Consider the following 23546-nt stretch of genomic DNA (forward strand, 5'->3'; position numbering starts at 1 on the left):
AGCTCGTTGAAGGTTGACGCGGCTATCGGACCGGGATCGGACGGTGTAAAGGGGGGCGTTTCCGGAATGAGAAGCGACACCTCAGCAGCGCTGCATGGCACGATCCCTGGACGGTGAGCATGCGGTCCGAGTCGGCATCTTGACGAGGGTCCACATATCGAGGCGGGCAGATTTGCCGAAATTACCAAACACGAGGTAACCTTTGTTAGAAAACTTTGAAATCCAATCGGACCTCCTTAGGATTTGATTAGGTGAGTCGTGACCCGATTCTTAAGTATCCTGATAATTTGTTTTGGTGCATCGCAAGTGCGAGTTCAATTACTGACCAGGTAACACCAGTGTTCTGATATGCCTGGGAAATTGTCTGCCTGCTTCAGGGTGTTATTCCGCAGTAACAGACAATCTTTGGAATTTGGTTGACCGGCGCCAATGGAGGGGTCTCCAGCATGTACTATGTACTATAAGCACGGCATTGGTAGTATAGTAGTTAATGATATTTCGCACAGACAAACTAGACATGGTTCCGAACTTCAGTGGTCAATCAATAGTAGTTTTGAAATCCCTCGTACTGAGTATTTAGAATCTATATTATTAAAGAAAAAGGCTAGACTTGCAGCATTTGATGTATTACAGAACTGGAAGAAAGAAGCTTTACAGCAGCTTAAGAGTAGAGAAAAGCATGCACGCCGTCATAAGACGCAACGCCGAAAAAGCATTGTTATATGACCAAAATAAACAGTCTGAGTCAGCTAGGAATATGGTTAGGGCTTTCTCACTTGGTATCCAGAAAATCTATCCTTCTAAAGACTTTCATGTTTCTGACAAACTTATTGATAAATTGTTAAACGAACAAAGGCCTGGCACCACTGCGCCACCTCTGTATGTTCCTCTTCCTACTGTTATTCTAACTCCTGCTCCTCCACCTGCTCCTCCACCTTTACCTGTTGTACCAGTGATAGCACCTCCGTTCAACTTGCCTACTCTCCCTCTTCCAAGTGGTTCTACACTGCTTGTAGTAGATCGGGGAGCGGGATCGAGGGTTCTCACTCGCAATACTGTACTTCCAGAGAAGAAACGTGAGTTGACTGCACGGGCTAGGCATTGTATGGAAAAGGGTGATCAAGCTAATGTTTTTGCCACACTCTCTAATATAGACAATTTTTCTGAGAAAAATGTTTTTATTGAGGGATTAGGGATTCATTTATGTGTAATGTGGGCCAGACTAAATGATATAGATCTTCCACAAGGACTGAGGGATCTAAATACTTTAGCATTTTCTAGAGACACCACAGAGAAAGTGCAAGAGCATGTTGAGAGGGTACTTGACTATAGAAGGGAGCTGGAAAGGTTACAGAATGAAGATGGAGATAGTTTGGGTACTAGGTTCGTACAAAAACGGTTCCTCCTTGTCGTAAATTGATAACTGAGGAAACATGGATTTGCACGAAGGAAGCAATTAGATGGATCTCAGACACATCGATAACTCCCGTTGAAGTATATGACATGTATAGTCAGTATACACCAGAAATGCAGAGAAAAGTGATACAGGATATGGTGGAATACCTACAGGATGAGTGTGTGAAAAGAAAGATTTGTTGTCCCACAGAGTTATTGAGTATTTACAAGAGAGCTTTTTCGTTCGACACTTCTTCGGCTGCTCTAGCGCTCGATTTGGCTCTGTTACTTAGTAAGCGTTCGAAGTTGCCTACTTCTCAGTTGCCTATGAGAGAGGTTCCTCTGACATTTGTCCCGAAAGTGGAGATTCCAGCTGATGCTGTAGCAGGTACAGTTGCTCGAGACATTCCTGCACACTATGTGTCACAGTTCATTCACGTGCCGTTCTGAAAACAGGAAGTGAACACCATCAAACAGTCCATTCCCGACATTAGGAAGAATCCGACAGGGTTCTCCAAAGAAATAGTCTGTTTTGCAATAATCGGTATTCACCTTAAGTGATATCGACTTGTTATTTCCTGTGCTTCTGCCTGTTGACTTGTGGAAACAAGTTACAACTATAGACGATGTAGCAGGGCTAGGAGACACATGGACTGCCAAAATTAGACTCGATGGAGAAAAGCCAGCTAGCGAAAGACCGTCTCAGGTGATACTAACTTTACCTGACAGAATAGTTGCAAAATTGAAAACTATAATTGCCGAAAAGAGAATTATTTGAGACAAGCTTATTGCCTGTGTTCAAGGGAAGTCTGAGGGTGCTACCGAGTTCTTTAATCGGTTCGAACAGGTATTTTTGGATTTCAGTGGACAAGACTTAAGCACAGAGTCTGCGAAAAGATTATTCGTAGCAAATTTGAGCATGGATTGCTGCCTGACATCCAGTCGCAAATTATGTCTTCTGAGAGCGCTTGGCAAGCAAAGTCTCAATCAGAAGTACTGCACATGGCTCAGTACTATGAGAATCGTGTCAATAATGAAAAAGAAAGGGTCGAGAAGATAAAAGGAGATTTAAAGACAAACGTATTATTACAGCAAATTGTTAGAGGCCAAAGAGGGGGTAATTCACAATTTAGAGGTCAGTATGTTCCACAAGGTAATGCGTCCTTGGGTCCTGTAAACATTAACCAGTGTGCCTATTGTAGGCAAGAGGGTCATTGGCGTGCACAATGTCTGATCCTCCGACAGAGGTCAAATAACACATTTGGGAATATGGGTAGACGATCCGGAGGTTGCCTGGGTGTAGGGGGCCCTGGTAGAGGTCAGTTGTCACAGGATTCACAGCAACCTTTTTCACAGGACAATCAGGCATCAGGTGTGGATACTAGAAACATTTTTGACCATCCTTCTGCCGCTTACCTCTCTGAAGAACTTCCTTTTGATGACATTCTGTTTCGCTAGGATTGCCCGAAGCAGGGTTTGGAAGTAACGCCTATTCCTGTTAATCAGAAAGGTGCCTACGTTGAAATGATAGGGGGAAATAGGAAACATCTATTCTTGATATACACAGGGGCACAGAAGTGTTCCATTGATCATTCTCGGGTTCCAAACATTCCACTGTCAGGGCAAAACCAATGTTTCTGTAGGGTTTTCTGGCACACCAGTTGTTTGTCCGGTTTCTTCGCCGGTACCTATTTCTTTGGGTCCCTTTACGGACCATTGTCCATTCCTTTTGACTTCAAATTGTGGAGAGAATTTGCTGGGTTGAATCTGTTCAAGGAATTAAATGCGGTAATTCATTGTTCTTCTGATGGAATGCGCCTGTCGATTTTACCACAGCAACTTTATGTCTCTCAATTTTTGACCAGACCTTTGCTGCCGGAATGTAGTGATGTTCCGGAGTGTTTGTGGGCAATTGACGACAATGATGTTGGTGTTTTGCAAATTGAGCCTGTTAAAATTGCTTTGAAACATGGAGTAAATCTGCCACGTATTCCACAGTATAAGATTTCAGTCGATGGTGAGCAAGCTTTGAAATGCATCGTCTCCGATTTTGTGCATCGAGGGTGATTGAGGAAATTGCAGCTAGTTTGTGCAATAGTCCGATTTTGCCCGTGTACAAGAAAGGTGGTAATGCAATTCCTTTTTGTTTCATTATTGATATACGTGCCATCAATAAGATCGTCGCCCCACAATTTCCAATTGTTCCTGATGTGACGATGATATTAACCATGATCCCAGCTTCAGCTACTTACTTTAGTGTTGTGGATCTAAAGAATTCTTTCCTAGGGGGAGGTTTGTTTACTTTCACCCGTGCACCACAAGGTTACATGGAAAGTCCTAGCATTTACAGTAGGGCTTTGAAAGAGCAGCTCGATACCCTTGAGTTGCCCTCTACTTGTACGTTGCTTCAATATGTCGATGACTTGCTTTTAGCTGCTGACTCAGAGAGTGCTTGTAAAGAGGGCACTTTGTTGTTACTTGTTCACCTGGCTAAATATGGACATAAAGCTTTGCATAAAAAATGTCAATATTGTTGTCAGGAGGTCGCCTATTTAGGCTATCTCCTGTCAAAGGAGGGAAGAAGGTTGACACCTGAACGGATAAAACTCATTTCTGGCATGCCTGTCCCAAATACACAGAAGGAAGTTAGAGCCTTGATAGGAATGGCTTCTTACTGTAGGCAGGGATCCCAATTTTTTCACTAGTGATTAAGCCGATGTTGGCTCTGACGAAGAAGGGCATTTCTTCGCCATTGCCGTGGAACATGGAGCACCAGCGTGCATTTGATTTGCTCAAGACTGCATTGTGCCCGGCACCGGTTTTGGGCACACCATATGAAAAGGCCTTTGTTTTGTTTGTGCATGAATGTGATGGATGTGCTTTGGGTGTATTAACACAGGAACATGGAGGAAAGAATAGGCCATGCGGCTACTTTTCTTCCGCCCTTGATCCTGTAGCATGCGCTTTGCCAAGATGTTTGCGAGCTGTCGCTGCTGCTGCTGCATCTGTAAAACAAAGTGAGGGAATGGTCCTAGGCCATTCTTTAACCCTGATGGTACCTCCCTCTGTGGATGTTCTACTGAACAGAACTCAAACGCAACACCTCACTTCCGCACGGTTGACGAGATATGAATTGATCTTGTTTGCACCACACATACAAATTAAGAGGTGTTGTGTTCTTAATCCATCTGAACTCTTACCTTTCCCGCACGATACTGCTTGCAGTGACAAAGGATCACATGATTGCCTTTGCACTACTGAACAAGAGACAAAGGGTAGAATTGATCTGAAAGATACTCCTTTGAACAATCCACAAGGGGAGCTGTTTTTTTGATGGCTCCTGTTTCAAACTTCCGGATGGTAAATCCACAGCTGCTTATGCAATCACTACATTGAGCATGGTCCTGGAAACCAAGAGAATCACATATAACTCTGCGCAGGCCGCAGAGATTATAGAATTGACCCGAGCTTGTGAACTTTCCAAAGGGCTGACCGTGAATATATACGCTGACAGTCAGTATGCCTTTGGGGTGGTTCACAACTTTGGGAGACTTTGGTCAGAAAGAGTGTTCTTGACTTCACATGGTACAAAAATCCAGCATGGCTCCTTGATAGTACGGCTACTCTCAGCCCTTGCACTCCCAACTCAGCTAGCTATTGTAAAATGCACAGCGCATCAGAAGATTGTAGATGATGTAGGAAAAGGGAACGCTTTTGCTGATCAGATAGCTAAACAGACTGCCACTGATCTCTCTTCAGACATGTATACTTCAAGGGAAGCCACAAATGCCTGTACTATGGATGAGGGTATTGATTCCATAAGGGATATCCAAGCCGACACCACGTTAGAAGAGTCTAAGAAATGGGCTGAGGGCTTGGGAAAACTTGATGACGATGGGTGTTGGGTGGACAGAGTTGAAGGGAAGTGGCTACTTCCCGACGTGTACATTATGATGATGGTTGTTATGGCTCATGGACCCACACACATATGTGCTCATAAAATGACTAAAATGTTGGAAAAAGTATGGGTAAATGACAAAATCTCTAAAATAGCTGAATGCTTTGTTCAGGAATGTATGGTTTGTTTGCAGCACAATGTGGGTAAGGGCACATCAACCCCTAGGGGTAGTTTTGGTCCACCTTCTGTCCCCTTCGAGGTTATCCACTTTGATTTTATTGAGATGGAGCAGTGTAATAATCTAAAGTACGTGTTAGTCATCATCTGTGCTTTTAGCAAATGGATTGAGGCTTTTCCTGTTAAAGACGCTACAGCCATGACTACTGCAAAGACTATGTCAAAAGAGTACTTCCCGAGATTCGGGTTACCAAGAGTCATCTGGTTGGGCAATGATCCACATTTTATCGCTGCTGTAAATCTGCAGATATTTATTTATTTATCTATTCACATTTGTTAAGCGCACAGCAGCCCCTGGGTATTGTGGCGCTGGTTACAGTGGATGTTAAAATCTTAGTTACAGTGGTCATGTGAACACATAAAATATGAAGCGCACCTCAGCCTGTGGGCATTGTGGCCCACAGTAGATGTTCATATCTTAGTTACAATAGTCATGTAAACACATACAACCTGAAGTGGCATTGGCAATAGGTGCAGAATGCAAGCTGTGAGCAAGTACATACAGTGAGCTAGCAGCTAGTTGAAGAGTGTTGCTTTTAGCTTTTTGCGGAAGGCAAGGAGGGAGCTTTCCACTCTGAGGTCTGCGGGTAGCGTGTTCCAGAGCTTAGGAGCCAGGTAGGGGAATCCGATTCCTCCTGCTTTGGCCCTGGTAGTTCGAGGTACTGTAAGTTGGTTGGTGTACTCTAGTCTAGTGGGTCTAGTGGATTGTGTCCTGGCTAGTGTGTCCGATAGGTAGGAGGGTGCGGTTAGGTTAATGCAATTGTGTGCGGTGGAGAGAATCTTGAAAGTGATTCGGTCTTTAACTGGTAGCCAGTGAGAATTTTTTCTTGCTTGAGAGATGTGTTCTCTTTTAGGAATACTGAGAGCTGCTCTGAGGGAGTTGTTTTGAGTGGTTTGGAGTCTGGCTAGGTTTTTTTTTATGTGCCAGCTAGAAGGGAATTGCAATAGTCCAATTTGGCTCCGGAGGTGGCTCTCGCAATGGAGAGGCAGTTGTCTTGTGTTAGAAACGGCTTAATGGCATTGATCAGTTTGGTGCTCAGGGCTGAGGCCGATACAATGGCGCTAACTTGTTTATCCATAGATAGTGTAGCGTCAATGTGGACTCCGAGCGTTTTAACTGAGAATAGGACTGGGATGACACAGTTGTCAATGCAGAAGTTTTGATAGGTCGGACCCAATTTGGCTAGTGTGGATTTTTGACCTAGGATGAGGATTTCAGTTTTATCCCCGTTTAGGCATAAGCCATTAGTGGCCATCCAGGCTTGGATTGTGGAGTAAATTTGTTGAAGGGTGGAGGCGTCTTGGAGATAGTTCCCGGTGAGGGGAAGGAGCACCTGGGTATCATCAGCATAGTTTGCGTATGTGATCCCAAGTGCATCCAGTTTATCAAAGAGTGGTTTTGTAAATAGATTGTAAAGCGTTGTGGCAGTACAAGATCCCTGGGGAACACCACAGTGTATGACAGTGGGTTCAGCGTTTGCTATATTGGAGAACACTTTCATGGCTCTGCCTTCTAGGAAGGAAGTGATCCATGTTGCTGCGTGCTTGGAGAAGTGCGCTGCATTAGTGAGGTGGTTGGTGAGGGTGTTATGGTCAACAAGATCAAACACTGCGGAGAGATATAGGAGCAGAAGTAAGGCAGGCTTACCCGTGTCGAGGATGGAGGCGATTTAGTTTTTCAGATCTAGTAAGGCGGTTTCCGTTCCATGTCCTTTGCGGAACCCTGATTGTCTCTTTCCAAGGATAGTGTTGGTTTCGAGGTATAGTTGGATTTGCCTGTGGGCAGCCTTATCTAGTATTTTAAGAAGAAATGGAACGGTTGTAATTGGTCTATAATTATTAGGTTGAGAAGGGTCTAATGTAGTTTTTTTTAGGAGTGGACGCACCCAAGCCTCTTTGAGGCAGTTGGGGACTATCCTTGTTTTGAATGAGGCGTTTATGAAGGCGGTAATTAAAGGAGCGAGTTGTTTGGCGCATTCTTTGATGATTTTAGGGGGCATACATTGCCCTTACATAGCGATGGTTTGAGATGTTTTAGGATGTCCAGGACATCTACCTCTGATATTTCAGAGAAGGAGAATTTAGGAGTGTTGTTACCTGTGTGATTGTGGAGGGTTTGCTCATGGAGCTTCTGTTTAGGTAAAGCTTTGTAATGGTCAGAGATTTTGTTTTGGAGGAGGTCTATTTTTTTTTAGCATGGCAGCTTGTATGCTGGAGCACCAGGCTTCATCTTTAACGATTTTGTCAGTGCAGGTGGGAGATACTGTTAATTCTTTAAAGATGGTGGAGAGTTCTTTAGATTGTGAATTGGCCGAAGCAATTCTATTGTTGTAGGATTCTGATTTGGCTTTGAATATGGAGTCTTTGTATTTTTTTGCGATGATTCGAAAGATATCTTTAGTGGTGTCACAGGAGTAGGCCTGCCAAGTTTTTAGCGCCTGTCGTTTGGAGTTGCGCAGATTTAGGAGCTCTTCTGTGAACCACAAATTGGAGTGGAATGATTTCTTTTCTTTTTTTTTCTAGCGGGGCGACTGTGTTGTTGGCACTAGTCAATGTGTCCTTGAATAATTCCGCTAGTTTGATGGGGTCAGGTGAGAATGATGGCACTAGGCATGGGAGATTGAGATAGGCACTGATGTTTTCTGCAGTGAGTTTTTCTCCGCTTCTGGCTACTGTAGCCGGTGCTGGTGTGGTAGGCTTGGCGCATGGAGTTATGGGGATTGTGAATTGTAGGCAGTTGTGGTCTGTCCATGAGAGAGCTGTATTGGAAGCCATGTTTGTGTCACAGTTGTAGTCTATAATCCAGTCTAGGATGTGGCCTTTTGCATGCGTGTGCAAGCTGACTTTCTGAGAGAAGCCATGGTCACTAAGGTCCTTCGTGAAGGATGTGGTGGATTTGTCGTTGGCGTCATTGAAGCCTAGATTGATGTCACCTAGGAGTAGGGCTTGGTAGATTTGTTGAGGTTGTTTCCTAGAAGGTGGGTAACTTGTCCTATGAAGTCTGATGGGGTTCCAGGTGGGCGGTACACCACATGTATGTTTATGGTACTTTTTGGTGATAGGGCTATTTGGCGGATAAGATGTCTACCTTTCCTTCTCCCTGGTGGGGTATAGGTCTGATAGATATGCTTTCTTTGAATATAAGGGCTACTCATCCTCCTGTTTTGGCTAGCCTGTCCTGTCTGAGCCAAGTTTCAGTGATGGCAATTATGTCTAAATCTTGGTTGGAAATGAGATCATTGACTTCTAACGCATGGGCATTAAGCGAACGAACATTGAGTAGGGCGCATTTATAGCAAAGGGGTTGCTTGTTACTTTTTGTAGGCTCTGTGGTTTCTGTTTAAGAGGCGCAGAGGATTGTTTGGTGTTATTGTGGGTGGGAGTCAGGTGCTGCAATATGTGCAGGATTGCAGATCGATAAACGGTTCCATTCGGCCAGACATGCTCAGAGTACTGGATTAGTGGAAAGACACAACGGCATCATCAAAAACAAGCTCGCTAAGACGTGTGCCGGCACCAAACTAAAATGACCGGACGCCTTACCAATCGTGTTATTATCAATGCGGACAACCCCTCAAACTAAGACTGGGCTCTCTCCCTTTGAGGTGGTTATTGGGAGTCTTGTTGAAAATGTACTTCTTTCAGATTACTGTAGCCAGTTGACCAAAAACATGTATTTGATTTATCACCAGGTGCGAGAGGCTTTACCTGTACGATACGAGGGCCCCAGTCACAGCATACGGCCTGGGGATTGGGTCCTCGTAAAATCCTTCGAGCGATCTTCTTGCCTCGCAGCTCGTTGGCAGGCCCCTTCCAAGTCCTGCTGGTCACACAGACTGCGGTGCGGGTCGCATGCTGGAAAAATTGGATCTGTGCGACACACACCAAGAAGATTCCACACCCAGTGTCATACGATACAGAAGAAGCAGAACCCCTCATCAGTACTGTAACCAACGATCCCGAAGCAGTAAATAGCCCGAAAGTGTGTCGCAAATTCTCCCTGATCCTTTGAGGTCTGGGGAAACGGCCATTACATCCCCACACTCTCCGACCATTTTCTTTCCGGAGGCGATCCCCAGTTGTGCCTCTGACCTTGCTTCCGCTCATTCGCCGCTTCCAGTGGGAAGTGACGACTCTTGTTCATGGATCAATCAGTACCAGGGATCACAAGGTACGATCTGCGTCCAAGGAAATAGATTTATGGCACGGTTCGGCTGTGCGCTCAGAAAAGAAAGTCATCAAGGGATTGCCTTTTTGCCCCAAATAATTGTTTGAAAAGGGGATTCTGTTGGCTAGGGTTTGTTGAAGGACTAAGAAGACGCTCGGCCTGGAGGTCGTCAGCTAAGAACACTGGTGTTTTCATTTGAAGATTACAATGCCTGCAACCGCTACCGCTCATACAGGACTGATAAGTGAACATGTGACCAGCTGTGAAAATGTACAAACTGTTACGAGGGCCCCGAAAACGTACTGCTGTTTTGTGATAATGTTAATTGGGTTTATAATAGTCATTGTTTTAGGCTTCTGGTATCTAGAAGAAGTACATCCACTTGAGAATTTGTTGCCGACTGAAAATGTACCTACTGTTTCTACTCTTTTCGTGCACCTGCACACTCTATCTCCTAGAGACTCTCAGCATAGACAGAGATATCATAATAATACACGATTACTCATCATGAATGCTACACATGCCATCTTCAACAAATCTAATTGTTGGGTCTGCTTGCATTTACCGCAACACAGGTATAAGGGGCTAGGTTGGTATATTCATCCTCTACCTTTGACAACTGCATGCTATGCTTCTCTTAGAGCACTATTCTTTGGTCGCTGGAACGATAGCATCTCAGGGAACTTTGATGGGACTAATTTGAATCAGTTTGAAAAACGTGTTCTGACTCCCTTAGGATGCTCGCTCTTTGCAAATAGGAGTAAGCCTAATGTTGCTTCTATTAGGCCTTCTGATAAACTGTCCCATCCTTTTCAATCTTTGATCTCCTTCAAGATGGCTGCTATAGGCAATAAGGATGCCACGTCTCCTTCTTACACTGTTAACCATAGCCCGATTCAGTTTCTTTTTGCATACAGAGGAATGGTACTCAGTCAATAGGTGATTTTAAAGGTTGCGCCAACGTTGCGAATTTGACTGGGGAGAACAGACCTTTGTATGTAGGCGAACCTGTCTACTTTGTTTGCGGTAATGTAGCATTGTCATGGTTTAGGGATCCTGTTACCCGGGGTATTCATAGCCAGTACCGTAGAAGTTTCAAAGGCTCGTCCACGGCGGGACGAGGATGGTGACACTTCAGCACAAGTTCTGGGAGATGTAGCAAAATATTTTGTGCCATTTTGGGGACAAATAATGAACTCTGAGGATATCAGAAGAATAGCAAGAGTACTGGAGAGAACCATCAGCGGACCGCTGACATACTCTATAATATGGCTCTAGAACAGAAAGCAATAAGGTTAGTAGCACTTCAGAACCTGATGGCATTAGATGTCATCCTGGCTGAACATGGTGGGGTGTGTAAATTTGTGGAGTCCGCTTGCTGTGTTTTCGTGCCAGATTCCTCTCCAACTATCTTCAAGGCAATACAGAATCTGCATGTCTTAAGTTCAGAAGTGCATGTTCCTGAAGACAACTGGGATCTTAGCGCTTGGTTCTGGGACTTCTTGCGATCTTGGGGTTGGAAAGTACTTTCAGTCTTGCTGATCATTTTAGGAGTTGTGTTGTTTCTTTGTTGTTGTATACAATGTCTTCCTGGTATATGTTCGATGCTAGGGGGATGTTGCGCACAGATGATGGGTTCATTAGGACGCAAGGTATACGCCCCAGACAAAAGCTCCAATTAATATGTGCTGAACGAAATCCTAGTAACCAACCTAATGGCAATTGATATCGCTGATAGTGATTCAGGGTGTATGGACGTTGAGACGTGGAGTTATTCATAAAGTGACTAGAAGTAGTTTAGCGCTTGGCTTAGGCCAAAAGGAGGGTTTGTCGAACGGGAAACCATATTTTACCCTCTTGATCGTATAAATTGGCCTAAGCCCAGTCGCTCTGCGAGGAAATCCACGTTGCAAGGTCCATACCTTAGATCAGTTTTAGCCTCCTAAATTCATACTATGTTCATCCGCCATTTTGATTCTCACTCCAAAGTCACCCTGTGTTCTAAGATGGTGGACAGTGTTCTTCTGTTAGTAATATGGCCGTCTTGACCTCTGCATGCATGTTAATGCTTAAACTGCCCGCAGGCCAAATGTTAGGGTCATGTAATGAGACCTTGTCCTTCGTTGACCTGTGGATAGAGGATTACCTGTACCAACGATACTAATCTGTGAACATATATTAAGCACAATGTTGTGTAAATATTAAACGTGAACACTTGTTGGACAGCATTGTATTAAAATATGTACTAAGGCTTATATTAGATCCAAGAATATACTGTTGTTATTGTGACTTGTTGAACATGTAAAATGAAGGTGATCCATATGCACATATTTGGGTGAGTCAGAGGTGAACTCGGCACGAACCCTAGATTGGGAATTATTAATGTACAGAGGGGCTGAACATTATGTTGCAAAACTGTATATAAAGAGGGAATATTCTGATGTACAGTCCCACTCCCTGCACACACCGAACAGGGCTGGTATTCGCTGTGTTGTACTGAGGGCCTGATAGCTATCTGTTTCTTTGTTCTTTGACAACTGTTCAGTTGTAGAAAGATCTGTGTATCTTTTGAACCCGTGTTTGGTGTATTTCCTTTTGGGGTACTCAGCCTCGATATTCTCGTTTTGCTTTCACAATACTGTTACCGCCGCATTACGCATAGCTCAACTATGAGTTTGGGGATAAGGTGGAGGAAAAACATCCAGCAAGATGCTGGAGGTAATTCCGCCACCTTACTACCCAAAAGAAGCCAATTCAATGGTATTGCCACCAGCATAATTTTTGCTGGTGATAATACTGCTGCAATCCCTCATGGAGTCCTATGAACTCCAATTAATGGGGGCTAACACCGCCTACCCTCAGTTGTAATCCAGCATTAATATCGCCAGACCAATTGGCAGTAATGGTAATACAGTTTGGTGGTATCTTGTTGGATATACCACTGAGATACCACCAAATGTGAAATACGTCCGGATATACAGATATACAGGACCATGTCACGGTCATCAATAAAAGCATATCAACTACACCGGAGTATGGTGATTCGACGTTGTATCTAGACCCGCACCAGCAGAAGGTTTTTCTTCAGGGACGGGACGTGCCTGTCAATTTTTCAAAAACGGGGAGACTGCATAACATATTTTACAGCCTATGGCTTTACAGGGATATAGTGGAGTATCAAAGGGTGGGTGATAGCTCTGCTCCATTAATTAGAACTGGGGAGGTTAGAGGAAACAACAACAATATTGTGAACATTCAATTCAGCAAACCTGATTATGTCCCTGTGTGTAGAAACCATTTCAATGCCATCAACATACAGATAAGAGATGATCAAGGACAATTTGTATAATTTAAATATGGACAAATCTGGCTGCGGCTGCACTTCAGACTGCTCCCGCTGAAAAGACTAATTGAACAGCATTACAATGGCCATGTTGAAGAACTACGGGTACCCCAAGGCCTGTTTGGAATATTACAGGACTCGGTCTGTCTATGATGATTAGCCATATTTTAGTGGGAGCCACATAATCTATGGCTCAGCAGTATTTCAGACGTGTGATGCTCATCGTAGGAAGAGGTCCAAATGTCATCTGTGCAGCTCCCCGAGTCCCACCAAGGAAAGATGCTTGAGGAGCTGACATAGACACCCGAGTAAGAAGAAGAAGTTTGTTACCCCTAAAAGACACAGGACAGTGATATCTTCTAAAGAACAATGGCTTTCTTGCATAGGACCTCTGGGGAGTGTGTGAAATTGGAGCTTGATCTCTTCAGGGTACAACTGACTCAAGCCAACATTGAGAAAATATTTTCATGGAGGTATCGTCTCTGACAGTTCTTTTGCCGCTAGCCCCCATAGAATTCTTTGTACCGGGATCGACGGACATGTATCTGGATTTGAACGACACACTGCTGCATCTAACTTGTAAAATAACAAATGCAGACGGCACCAACATCGCGGTTGACGGATGCGTGGCTACCATTGCATTCCCCATAGCCACAATCTTCAACCAGTTGGAATTAACACTGGCCGATCGAATGATAACACAGAGTGATAATATGTATGCCTACAGGGCCTACATAAAGAGCATATTAAATGATGGCCCTGATGCCTTCGAAAACCAGCTTTCGGGTGGTGTCTTTTACCAAGACACATCACGGCAGTTTGATGCCATGGTTCTGGATGGGCGAGGATGCAGGATTCATGAAGAGAGCCTGCTCTGCCAGGGGAAGTAGAACATTACATTTACTAAAGTGTCTACATTGTGACCTTTTCTTCCAGGATAAACTGTTGATCAACAGCGTTGACCTTAAATTGAAACTATCCAGAATTATGGATGCTTTCTGTCACACCAGCGGGGATTCCAAACTATATAAGCTAGTCATCGTATTGGCTAGTTGGTTTATTAAATGTGTCAGTATCTCCCCAACCATTAGACTAGCACGTGCAGAGGCATTGCAAATATCTAACACAAAGTATACCATTGAGAGGGTAGCCCTTAAAGTCTTCAGCATTCCTACTGGTAGCCGGGTACTTGTCAAGACAACCTGTTCCTGGGACACCTCCCCAAAATAATCATCATGGGGATTGTTAAAACAGAGTCGCTAACAGGCTCGAAACCCCTTCAACTTCAAACACTGTAACATGAACTATGCAGCGTTGCATAAGGATAGTGTCCTGATCCCTGCTAAAGCATGCATGCCTAACTTTGTCTTCCAAACATAATCAGGCTGTACATGGGACTGGTGTCAATTACAGGTAAGCACATGCGTGATGTAGCAGTTGCATTCCCACACAACAACTATAACTGTGGCTACACGCTACTGGCCTTCAATCTAAGACCTGACAACTCATCATCAGGACATTCCAACCTATTGAGGAGTGAGAACATGCAAGCTGAGATAAACTGAAAGAAACCTAGTCGCTACGCACTCGCTTCTAGTGTGGAGCATTTTTTAAAGCATTCTCGATATCAAAGCTCAGCGCAACATACTCTTTGAAATCTAATGGATAATCTACAGATGAAAGGATTCCTGTGCAACCATAGACACGAATGGAAAACATTTTATGATGTGTATGACAGCGATACATGTAATACGTGATATCCCGTACCGGTCCAGTTAGCCGGGTGGTGAACACAGATCGGCAGGCCCGGGGTGGAATGTATTGGAAAGCTCTGTGGCTGGAGGATGGTACGCTTATGGTGTTTGACTGATTGGCACATTTCTCGCAACACCCTATATACGGCCAGAGTTTTAACAGATTATGTGAAAAGCATTGCAACGTATTTACATAATACCATCAAGCCGGTGCAAGACTAAAGCCATTACATGCGAACAACAATGTATATTCTTTATTAGTCAAATGTCGAAATTGAGATCGCTGTTGGCTGTTTTGAAAATATACACGAACAATCGCAAGCAAAATGATCAAATGGTGTTGAGGGTTGTTAATAATAAGACATTAAACAATGTGTATAGATCTCGCAGAATCTTTACCCTCTGTCAGAAATGCAGATGTGTGTGTTATGTATTGTGTTACCTTATATAAATAAAATAACTTTTTAAGAATCAACAACTATAGTGTTTTATTATACATAAATGTAACAACATAATAAACAACCAGTCCATTTTTATTAATTGTAAAAATATGTAGTTATAAAAAAAGACATATTTAATACAGAAAGAACATTGTTGATCTGGTACTCGGGTCTCTCTAGGAAGACTAGACCAATATAGTAATAAATAAAAAAGTGCAATATCTAAGTGAATTGGCTTGCTATTGTGAAAATCTGCTGGGTAAAATAGAATTATAAAAAGATGACCAGACTAGCAATCCTGAAAAAGTGAAGGCTCTTTTATACCAATACGACTGGATCAAAATACTCAACAAATTCCATAACTATAAATCTTTATAACATCTAGCTATGGACCATAAAAAGCATGGAATGTTAGCTCCATATTTGTCAATTTATTCTAGCCTCAGTGTAAGGAGGCCTTTTTTAAAATTCAGTTGAAATTTATTTTACGCTAAGCAAATATTGTTGAGATATGGTTATTGCCCTGTAGACATACCTATTTGTCGATACTGTGCCCTCCAATATTCGGCAGAGAATCACAAACATTTATTGATTACGTGCCCTGAAGTAAGCGCTTCCACTACTTCTCAAAATGTAATATGGTTCAAACTGAATGTGGTAAAGAAGGAGTGTTTGGCAGTTAGAACAATGTCAATGGTAATAGCTGCGGTAGGTTTCTTAAACTCTTCGGGCTGAAGGATGGAGTAAATATTAGCTCGTAGGACCCCTTTATACATGAATGTTCTTTCTCTTATTGTGAAATTCGTGGTACTTTGTATTTGTATCTATTTCTTTTATGAATTGACTGAACAGGTCAAAAATGTTGTGAATTTTAAAGAATGAATGACATTTTTAGGATGAACTTTTTTTTTTAACTCTGCTATGTTTAACTGTGTAATGACTTTGTAATTTGTATAATTTTTTCCCTTAATTTTCATATTTGTGAAAGGCATTTTTGTCAAATAACAAAATAAACATTTTAAAAAAAAAGAACAAGTACATCAACCATTTAAAAAATACATACAAACAGGGTTGCTCGCATTAATCAGACAGCAAACTCAGACTTACGTGTCTTCTGTGTGGCCTAGATGCTTCAGAGGTATAGACAGCAGGATAATCTCAGTAGCTTGAGGAGGTAGGTAAAGATCCTTTAAAGCCTCAGGTATTCCACCTCGCTTCAGGGCTGGACAATTGGGAACTGTTTATAGGGGTGATTGTCCTGGATGTATCTATAGGACTGTGTTGTTCTTGAGGGGTAGCAGGTACACCAGTTTCTAGCCTCTCCAGAAGGCATTGTTGGATGACATTTCCTACAATGGATGTCGGGATATTAAAAACAGCAACTACCTGCATGAGCTCGTTCCAGCCACTAGGGGCATTTTTTATAGAAATTTGCTGTCGACTTGTAATAAACCATACTAGATTGTGCAGGTTTGAGCGCCTTACAACCCTACTTCTGTACAGATAAATTCTCTCCTATCGGTCCACGCTGCAACATCATTTTGAAGCACCATTTAATGTAGCAATAGTTCTGCATTAGGTTTATAGCGCTGGCTAAGTGTATTCACCAGGTGTATTGTCTGTGGAGCCTTCACACCATTACATTAATTGGACAGCATATATCATTTTAGTTTGTTCTTTTCTGCATCCCCATGCTTAGAGTGATTTAAGTATTTATGCAAAATGTTTGCATATAAGGCTGCTTTATCATACATCGCTAAATCAGGCCTGTTTAAAACATCCTTAATTTCCAAGTCGAGCTGCATGCTGGCAACCTTCCGTATATCCTAATCCTCTGAGGGTGTGGGGGATGCCAGACTGTCTAACTGACATTGGTTCACCAAATACATTTTGTGAGGTGCTCCATCACTGACCCCCACTAGGACCAGCTATCGCTTCATCGTGATTTTCTATGGTTATCTGTGGGATAGAAGTGGTGTTTTGATTTTCAAATGACAGGGTCACTTGGGGACTTGAGTGTTATATTCCACATTTTGGGCATTGTCTCACAGGATAGTCGGGCTGCCCTCCCATGGATACCCCACAACAGCCCGCCATTAAGACTGTCATGCTATTAGCCAGTTGCTTTACTAATATGGAAACCACCTGCTCCCCATGTTACAAAGAACCCCTGATAGCAGATTCCCCCATGTTGCTTTTACAGTAAGGCTTCAAAGTTTTGACAAATACCAACTTTGTTTATAACTTTGTTTTAAAGTTTGGGGCTTTGCGCTCTACATCGCATGCATCATCAGCGCCATCTATAGTAAAAATACTAGAGTCAACTCATTTTGAGTGTTAACAGGCTCCACCTGACTATTATCACCCCCTGGCATGCATCATAAAGACTGTCCTTTTGAGTGGCAACAGATTGGTCAACGCACACATCAGTGTTATTTACAATGTTAATACTGACAGCCCCACCATCTTGAATATCAAAAATGCCAGCCTGGCATTCTCACTTACATAGTCTGGAATAGAATGACTTTCACTTGCAACAGAAGGATAATTATGTATGCTTATCACAGGTCATCAGTAAAGGTTTCAGGGGGTATATTGTAGATAATGTGCGCCATGTCTGAAAGCTCCTGAGTGGACAGATTAATAATGGGTTCTGACTCATAAAACTGACGTGATTATAATCACCTCTACATCCAGAGCCTTCCCTCCACCCCCAGGGGAGTGTCCATGACCCACCTAGCAGTGGCTGTGGTGGAAGAAGGGATAGGGAAAAGCATGTACCTGTCAAAGTGGAACAGAAAAGAGAGTAGGCAACAACCCCTGCACTAGGCGGCTGCCCTCAATTGCCAACACAGGAGAGGTTTACTAATGTCACATATATTTTTTATTGATAGATCACTGCTCACAACATCCAGTAACCCTTCACATGAGTATGAAAATCCAAGTACTATATATAACAAATCAACACACCATAGTTCAAAGAGATGCCCCACACTTAATATTCACGTTCAAATACTTGTCACTCAGTAATGAACACTCAATGAATGCTTCTTACACTCTCATGTAAAAAATAAACCATTTAATGCGGAGTAATATTGACTATAGAAACATTGCCATTATTATCATCACTATACACAACACACTTAAAAATGCAAACAATCACAAATGGAAAAGCTGAACCACTGTCATTGCCTCTACCTCTACCTCTACCTCAAATCAAGCCTAAGAATGATCAGATTTCTCTAAGAAATGAGCGTCACCTCAAAAACCAACTACCTGCCTCACCAGGTAATGCTAGGCAACCTCACATCTGCCTCAATCAATACTGCAATACCTTCCACAATGTGATATGAAATGAAGGATCTAAAAGGCCTCTTCATGCTCACTAACTGTAGGTGCTAGGGAGTTGAAGGGGGCTGGAGCAGACTCAGTGCCTGGGAGTATCCACAATTCAAGGACAAATTGAAAAATTGAAAAATGAAACATTCTAAAAAATGTAAAAAGCCACCTATTTATGCACCATGATCTTTGCATCATAAAGTATCAAAAATAGGATAAAATGCTTAAAAAAGGTGAAATGTCCATTGGACTTAATGGCGCTAGCCTATAGCCAGTCAAGAATAAGGTGTCTGCACTTAGGCTGTGAGCGGAAGTGCCTTTGGGGAAAAAGTAAAGATCTTTCCCCAAGCAGCTCGAAAAGAATTCAAATTCTGCTAACAAATATTTCAGAACAGCTGAATCCAGCTTGGGGCTTAAAAATTCTGGTAAAAGAATTAGGAGGGAGTTGACCCCTTACATCTGGAAAGCCTTCCTGCTCTTCCTCTCCTTCCAGCCACACCTACAATCTCCAAAATTCGTCCAGCACTGAAAATTGTTCTAAACTAAAATATCAAGGACACAAGCATCTTTTGGCACTAGGCATTCTTCCAATAAATGTGTCAGCGGACACCACCTTTCTTATGTAAATATTAGCCAAAGATGGCTTTCGTCATTCAGCACAGGGCATTTTTCCAATAAAAGTGCCAGCAAACAAAAACTATAATTCCGTCAAGGATTTTTAGTTTTCCTGGGGAGCCGCTATCTGTTTTTTTTTGTTTACTAGAACACTGGCACTAAGCCCAGAAATGCCTGTGCAGAAGAAAACTGCTTTGTTTCTACAGGACTGCAGTTTTCTAGTTCAAGGTTATTTGTCTCTCTTCCCAGACCCTTGCACAATAACACTACTGCAATGTACGTAAACACTTTGCAGCAGTACTCACATTTCCTGAATGGGACCTGACAATTGCATAATGGCTTAGGCCTATGGCTCAGAAATGCTGCATCAAGCATAGACAGACATTAACATTACATGTCTCCCCATCATGAGCCATGGAACAAGCATGGCAGAATACTTATGTGCTAACATGTATACACTTAGAATGTTCACTAGTTACTAAATATTGAAACATAAACATTTCTTCTTGAGAAGAGCCAGCCGCTGCAGGTACTAGTCAGCAAACAAACTTCAGCCGCTGACAGTCACTGGTGAATCAGAGATGGGTAGTGTTAAAAAAAATCCAAACAGTTGTCTTCTGTTATTCAGGATACAGTTTTGTGCATCGATAAGTTCACTGCTACTCATCATGAAAAAGTAAAACTGATGATCAGGATGAACCTAGCAACAGGGATGTAGAGTGTAGGTGTGATCCCGGTGGCTCAGTTTCCAAAGAAGTGCAAGAAGTCCAAAACCTTTTCAATTGATTGAAGAAAGCAACCATATTCATCATCCAGTAGATAGCGCTTATTTATTGGAGTAGAGCTTTCCATGACTCTCCTTTGGCCATCCTGGTATTTTTCAGTAGGTATTTGGCCAACTGCACGGCTCTGTTTGATGCTTCTATGAAAGTCACTGTGGTGCTAGTGATTTGTATTTTCATATCCAGGAGATATGCTAGTCTCAGTGTTAGTTCAGGGACTTCACTTCTGATAGCTCTGCTTCAGGCCAGTCTAATGGCACTAGCTCAGTCCATACTGGTGGATGTAAAATAAGACTGCAAAAATTCACCACGTTTGAGACAGTGATCCCGCTGTCAATCCTCATAGGTACACTACAGAATTAAGCATTGAACTGCACAATGTATTATCCATTAGATAGTAGTAGAGCTTTGCTAATGAAGGTTTCCATTCAGATTGCACTCAGCATGCACTTGGTTCAGTTTGAATTCTTCTTTCATGGGCTGATCTTGAGAATGTCCTGGCATCTTGCATTGCGTGTTCCCATGCAGTTCTTCAGGGAATACAGTTGTACTGTTGAGTTCTCACAATTCACACAGGCATGGGTGTAGGACACCGCATAGAGAGTTTTATCTATTGCTTCTGTACTTGATGTGTGCTGCTCCAGGACTGCAGCTCTTCACACAATAGAGGTGTTTCTGCTGGGATGGAAATATTCAGGATCCCATGCAGTGTTCATGACAAGGAGTCTTTGTCCCACGCCGATACTCCATAGAATGGCTTCTTGAGTACACTGAGCAAAGTGTAGGTGGACTCTGAAATGGCCTGTCTCTGAGCTTGTCTTGATAGATTCAGTTCTGTCAGGTGCTCTGGCCATCTTTTGATTGATAGACCAGTCTGGAATCTGTAGAGGGTGTGTCCAGGAGGCATGTGATTTTCAGAAGTTCAACGATTGCTTGCTGTTTATCCTGTACATTTCCAAGTCCTCTTGGATGAAATGCACCATATGCACTAACACATCTTTGCAGCTTGTATAGTCCCTGCTTCAATGCATTGAAGTTGTCATCGGCTGCAAAATGGCTCATCTCGATGGGCAGTAAGTCCTTGGATATTTAGGACACTTTACTTCTGGGTATGTTCAGTTTCTTCTGCCTCCAATTTGGCCATAGCCTTTTCTAAGTGACCTTTCCTATCTAGGATTGCTGACAAATTACCTGACTTTCCCCATGTATCTATTACACTAACAACCATGTAAAGGTTCTTGTTTTTCCATTAGTTAGCATACTTTGCCTAAGGAATTAGCCTAGGTTTGTGAAAGGTTTTGTGAAGCCCAAGTTGTCTAAAGAGATTCGCTTAAACCTTTGTGTCATTTATGACATGCATTGCCTCCAAGATTCCAGTCTACTGGAATGCCTGAGGTATTTGTAATATGTTCATATTTACCTTCCTTTATTTCTTTGTTAGGTTTTGTAGTTGTCCACAAAAAGCCACCCTCCTTTACCTCCCAATCTAGATACATGGATAAATGGATTGGACTACACATTACTGCACAATGAGTGTGATTGAGAAAACATCAAATGCGGATTTGTACATGCTACATTTAGTGTGTCTGTTCCATTCACTTGCCAAGAGTCACCCCCCATGACGTGTTAAGAGGGATTGTGCCTTGCCATGCATTTTCTCTCTTTGTGGCAAAGAATGCTTCATCATAGGCCGGAGAAAGTGTGTGTAGACCACATATACTGGCTATCTGTAGGAAGTTCGGGGAATATATGTCAATTTTACGCTATACACTCTTCCTTCACCTGGGGTTTTGGTATGTAAGGGAACTGTGTCTTAAACTCGGGTGATGAGTCCAAAAGAGGAACAGGACAATGCTCCCTGGGGGTTGTGTCTAACTACTGCACAGGTTTGGGCTGATAGAGAAGGAAGGCGTCAACATGTTTCACTAATCTTACATGGTCTGCCATGTCATCTTGCATTTCCACATCATCTCCAGGATCTAACATACTCCATGAGCAAATGCATCTATCTTGTATCTCAACAAGTTCATTTAGGTGTCTGTGATGTGCATTGTAGGGGTTGCTAGTCTATATCCATCTATCATCAATAGTGTATGTACCTAGAGTTGCATAGTAGGCCCACAGTAGGGTTATACTGGCATGTCCAGAAGTGTCCTAACTCCAGTGGGTATGTGCTTAACTGTGTATAGACTCCTCCCACATCAGCCTGCACCTCCCTCTTATGTATTGGCTTTGGAGTGTGTGCTGTTTCTAACGTTGAAATGTTCAACTGTTCGCTGATCATTGGGATATCCAGTGAGATTAAAACCTGTCCCAAGGTCAATAAAACAAAAAAGGTGAGAAGGGTTAGCCACAGCAAAATGTAAAACAGGATCTCTGTTCCAACAAAATGTTTGCAAGTTTTCGTTCACTTGGACCTCGCGCTTGGCTTTGTTTCTGGTCAGTTCCTGGAAAATAGTCATGTTTTCATAGGATGCTGAGGTTTCTGCAGTTACTGTTAACTTCATATTTTCATCTATTCTTGCCTGCTTGCCCCCCATCCAGGTGATCCTCCCGCACTGGTCCGCCCAAAGGAACTGGATTCAATAGCAATGGCCATGTCCTGGCCACCTGGATGACAGATCCCAAAGGACTAGCAAGTAAAACACCGCCAGGTTTCTCACAGACCTAGTCACTAGATTTCAAGGATGTCCAGTATTCTGCTTCTGGTAGTAGAGTCCATTCCAGATCATACATTTGTAGCTATTCTGGTTTATAGTGATACCTTATGTCTGGTGATGTCTGTGTTCCATCTGCACTATAATTTGTACAGCAGCCATAATATTTTCTTCTGGAGCAGATTTTAGCTCAGGAATGGTACAAATATGTGAATAGTATGCTATGGGTTTGTCTCTCTGATTAGGTACTACACATGTAAGAGATATAAGTCCTTATCTGTGTTCCTGTCCTGAAGAGGACTACTTTTAGTCCTCTGTTGGTAGAGATGGTGCATGATGTTTGTGTGCTCCCCCTCCTACCAGTCTGTTGGACAGAAGTTGGGCTTCAACAAGTCATATTGTGGTTTATGACTCATATGATCGCCCAAAGTTAAAAAGGCCAAGTATGGCCTGAAAATTCTTAAAAGTCCACTCCCCTCATCAGTTATTGAAAACTCCAGAAATATGATTTCTCTATGGGCTAATCTTAGACTTCTGGACATTGAATATGTAGCCTTTACCTAATGATCAAGTCCAATTTCTCTAAGTGTTCATCTAAGCTGTCATCTGTACAGTATATGCTAGCTACATATGTCCAGCATATCTGTGCCTGCTAAGAGGGATTGTAGTCTACTAGAGAATAACCGAGGACGGTTTAGTATCCCAGTGTGAATCTAGTGAAGCATATTGTTTTCCCCTAAAGGTTATAGCTGCATATGTCTAGCTCTCTGAATCCAGAGGTTGTATAATAAATCCATCCCCAGTTCCAATATAGCCTTATATTTGTATCTCTGTATGTTACCCTGAAGGACAGAAATATGCTATGGTTTGTACAACCTCTGCGCATGTATTAGCATTTAAGATACTAAAATCTATTAA

This window comes from Ambystoma mexicanum, chromosome 8 (genome assembly GCF_040938575.1).
Source record: "Ambystoma mexicanum isolate Mex_15411 chromosome 8, UKY_AmexF1_1, whole genome shotgun sequence".
Classification (NCBI taxonomy): Eukaryota; Metazoa; Chordata; class Amphibia; order Caudata; family Ambystomatidae; genus Ambystoma; species Ambystoma mexicanum.